Source organism: Pezoporus flaviventris, unplaced genomic scaffold (genome assembly GCF_033815535.1).
Source record: "Pezoporus flaviventris isolate CSIRO_AGI_PZ_B2104156 unplaced genomic scaffold, CSIRO_AGI_Pfla_v1 ptg000030l, whole genome shotgun sequence".
NCBI classification, from domain to species: Eukaryota; Metazoa; Chordata; class Aves; order Psittaciformes; family Psittacidae; genus Pezoporus; species Pezoporus flaviventris.
Genome location: NW_026892578.1, coordinates 7,768,153 through 7,772,434, shown reverse-complemented (window position 1 = coordinate 7,772,434; position 4,282 = coordinate 7,768,153). Strand labels below are relative to the sequence as shown.

Genomic DNA, 4,282 nt, shown 5'->3' with positions numbered 1-4,282 from the left:
AATGAAGAGGGTGGTAGGTCCCTTTTCCCAGCCAGCTCCCTTCACACAGTCCCTGCCATAGGGCATGGGGCCCTACAGCCCCAGAGACAAGGCTATTGCTCCACAGCAGCCTGAGGCCACCAAGAGGAAAAGGCTGCAGCCTCAGCACAGGTTCCAGGCCCTGCTAAGACGGAGGACACAGGGTGCTGTGCCTCCAGGGCTGGTGGTGGCATCTCTTCTTCTTCCCAGGCCTCCCAGGAAGCCCTCTACTTCACCGGCTGGTTCTTGAAGTGGCAGGAACTGACAGAGCTGGCCCTGACTGCAAACCCATGGGAGATCAGAGAGTGCTGGTGAGCAGAGCCCCAGCACTGCTGGGATCCACACCAGGAGAGCCCTGGCCCATGGCCATTGGGGAGGACGCAGGGCTGTGTCCCGCAGCTGTATGCACCTTCCTGGAGCAGGCTCTGTTCCAGGCTGTCCTCACCCCTAGGGTCCCAAGGGGGACCCTGCCACCAGAGTGGCACCCCAGCATCAGTGGCGAACCCTGTGCTCCCTCTGAACCGGAATGCCACAAGGTGGAGAGCGGGAAATGTCCTGCTGGTGGGAAGAAGGGTGGCCCTCCATGAAGGGAGAGCCCAATATGAGGGGAAGCTCTGTGCCAACCCTGCACCCTTTTCTCTTCAGCTGGAGAGGAAGAAGAGGAAGACAAAAGACTTCCTGCATCAGAGTGAGGTCTACCTGCAGAGCCCACAGGAGATCCTGAGGCAGGATGTTGTCAGGTTCATTAGTGAGCCATAAGGCCTAGGTCCCTCCCTCTGACAGGGTCCCTGCATCCCAGTGCAGGACCTGCAGAGCATCTCTTGGCCCCCTCTCAACCACTCCTGACTGCACACTTTGGGCTGGCAGGAGGCTCATCCCCTCCTTGACACAGTACCCCAGGGTCACCCCTCCCTGGGGAGCTGTGTGGCCAGACGGGCTGGGTGCAGGGGTCCCCAACAGGCAGCGGGTTCCCCAACATACTGCATCCACCCAGGGCTCGTCAGACAGTACGTGGATGAGTGCAGGATGATGGAGTACATCAAACAGTGTGAATGAGGGCAGTGGGGAGGAGGAAGTACTCTGGCACAGAACTGCCCCAGGTGAGGGGTGCTCTGCTCCCAGTGCATCTATGGGGGGAGTGTGTTTGTGAAGGGGGGTGTTCCTGACCAGCAGCCTCCAACTGAACCGCCTGCCCCCTGGCTCTCTCCCAACCCTGGGCATCATAGGGTGTAATGTGCCCTGCCTGGAGGGGACACAGGGCTGTCACCTCACCTCTCCTGCTTTGTCCCCACAGTCCTTGAAGGCCCAAGAAAAGATGCCAGCACCCTCATCTCCTCCTTGGTGACTCAGACCATCCTCATGCTTGAAGAAAGAAGGATGAGTTCGAGGCTTAGCCTACAGTGTCTGCGCTCACTGCTGCTGAGGGCATGGAGGAGGCTGCGCTCGGCCCCCAGCAGAGACTTGTGAAAACCTTGTGAAGTTCAAGAAAGCAAAGTGCAAGGTTTTACACCTGTGTCACGGCAATCCCAGGCACAGCCACAGGTTGGCTGGAGCACCCCCCATACAAAGACAGGCTGAGACATTCGGAGGTGGAGAAGAGAAGGCTGAGTGGAGGCCTCATATCAGCCTTCTCATGTCTGAGGGGGCCTACAAGGGCATTCAAGTCCCTGACTTTTCATCAGGGACTGTGAGCCACAGGGAGTTCCCTGTCCCAAGGCCCCTTCCTGGTCAGAACAGGGCCATGGCTGTTCTGCTCCTCCAGGCTGACAGGGCTGCCCTCGCAACCCTGTTCCCTTGCAGACCCTGTCAGCAAGGGACAGCATGTTACAGGTGCTGGTGTGCAGTGCCAGCACCCTTGGCTGTGGGAAATGCTGCACAAGAAGCTGCGCCAGCAGACCTCAACGAGAGCACGAACATCCTGACCCTCATCAACTGCAAACCATGGGAGTCAAGAGGAATCAAAGTTAAAACACCGAGATAATCTCCGAGAACTGTAGATATTGAAACAAAGACGTTACTGAAGACAAAGATGTAATGTTGTAACCCGGACTTTCCCAGGAGCTAATGAAATTCTCCAGTGTGGACAGAGGGGACAAAAGAATGTGTTCAAGGAAAATGAAAAGTAATAAGGTACCAGAAAGTGGTAACAGAAAAATGTGCCTATACGTCTGGGTACAAATATGTTGTTCAAGCAAAAGTGCGTGGACAATAATGTGATTGGTTGAAAAGGTGCATGATCAGTAATGTCAGTGGCTGGGAAAAGTGTATGATGTTGCGAAAAGTACCGAAAAGAAGCTAACCCATACTAACAATTACTAACTGCTAGGCAGGGCTCTATAAATAGACTGTAAGCTTGCTCAATAAATGATTTCATTTGCACCACAACTGGAGTCTGTGCCTCAGTTACCACACTCGGCACTCTTTTAAAAAGTATTTTGAGGTATTGTTTTTGCAGTTGGCCATCAGATGACTGGAACTGGCAGAACAAGGCCACGAGACACCGGCTACAGCGGGAAAAGTCTGGCAAAAACTGGGTTAGTGGTTACCATGTACAGGAGCCATACCATAGAAGGAGGTTGGTACGTGGGGACAGTGGGCTCTCAAGTTATGCAGTGTGCTCTGTAACCGTGGCCTGACTTCATGCAGCTCACTTAGGCACTTCAGATACGCCGTAAACCTTGGAGTACCCAGCCAAAGGGAAATAAGGGAGGGACTCTGCAGCTGGAGATGGGAAATGAAAGGAAGAAGCCTTGTTACCAGGGTGTGCCTACTTACTAGGACAGCCACTTTTGCCAAAACATTTAATAGCTGCTTCGCTGAAGTGCCTAACCTGAGCCTTTACAAGAACAGTTTTCAAGTTTCTGACACCCTGTACCTGCAGAACATCTTCAAGGTCTGGCCTTGACACAGGGTCCCCTTGGGCAGTGACCTCTGGCTTGAGCGGTGACCCCCACCCCCCCCCCCCGGCCAGCCCCTGCCTCCTGACTGCTGCCAGAGCCCCTTCTCCTGACCCAGCGCACCCTGGTCCTCACCCACTGCCTGTACTGCACAACCCTCCAGACGCAGCTGCCTGTCTGGAAAGGGGAGCCCAGCCCTGGCACTCTCCCCCTGCGGCTTCACAGGCCATATCCCAAAGCCCCACCGCAGGTCTCCAGGGAGTCACTGGCGCCCAATCGCTGCTCATGTTAGGCTGGGTATCAGGCAGCTGGTGGTGAGCAATTGCGTTGTTCAGCACTTGCATTTTCTGATATTGGTTGTTGCTGTTTCTTATTATCATTATTGCTATTGTTGGCATTATTTCTTTTATCACTATGTTTTACTTTATTTTAATTATTAAACTGTTCTTATCTCCACCCAGATGTTTCACATTCTTTCAGTTCTCCTCCCCCTCCTGCCTGGGGGTTAGGGTTCAGGCTGGGGTATGGTGAGCAAGTAGCTGCATGGTACTGAGTTACCACCTGGGTTTAATCTATTACATATATATGCACTTCATTTTAATGACAAGTCTCATAGTTACTTCTTCTACCTGTAGACTAAGTGATCTATTAGTATCTTGCTTAATTCAGTAGTTCCAAACAAATTCCCTGGTTGCTAACCCTAAAAGGTTCTTGTCACACAGTCCTGCTATTGGACAACTATTCTAATAGATATCATGGAAACCAAAATTTATATATTTCAGAGAATAATCCACTGGCAATGGATTTTACAGAGATTTCTTAACTTCAGGAGTTTCTGAAGGTTCTGTGATGGGAATATATGACTTATGATGATGATGTTGGCTTCTTGTATTTAAAGAGAAGTAACACTTAATTGAAGACAGTGCCCCAAGTAGCAGAATATGCTGCCAGCTGCTGTGTTTAAAAAGAATCAGTCTCAGATAAATTGACGTAAAAATTCAAAATTTATCTGAGACCTAAGCATCACAAAATATTCATATGACAATAGCATTGATTAAGCTTGCATAAATAAAAGAAAAATTTATTTATTGGGGCCAGTGTGAATAAGTGGAATTATAAATAAAAATCAGCATCACATGCTTTCTCATTAAAGGAAATGACTGTTATAATAATATTTTTAGTGCATTGATTGCATTTAAGTTTTGATATCTAATTCAAACCTATGTTATCTAAAATAAGGATGCACTTTCATAAAATAGTAAGAAAAGATGTAAAAAAAATTGAGACTTTTAAGATGATAATAACTGGTTTGGATAATCATTAAACAGCAGTTTTTGTAATACAACGTAGTATGACACAGTCTGAGG

At 49.8% G+C, this 4,282-nt stretch overlaps 1 long non-coding RNA gene across 1 annotated transcript; it reads left to right on the top strand.

The window, feature by feature from the left end:
- Positions 1–629: 629 nt before the first annotated feature.
- LOC133272619 (uncharacterized) lies at positions 630–1,701 on the top strand. Its single transcript, XR_009744489.1, has 3 exons — positions 630–766; positions 1,013–1,064; positions 1,313–1,701. It is a non-coding gene; the product is annotated as an uncharacterized LOC133272619 (long non-coding RNA).
- Positions 1,702–4,282: the final 2,581 nt, after the last annotated feature.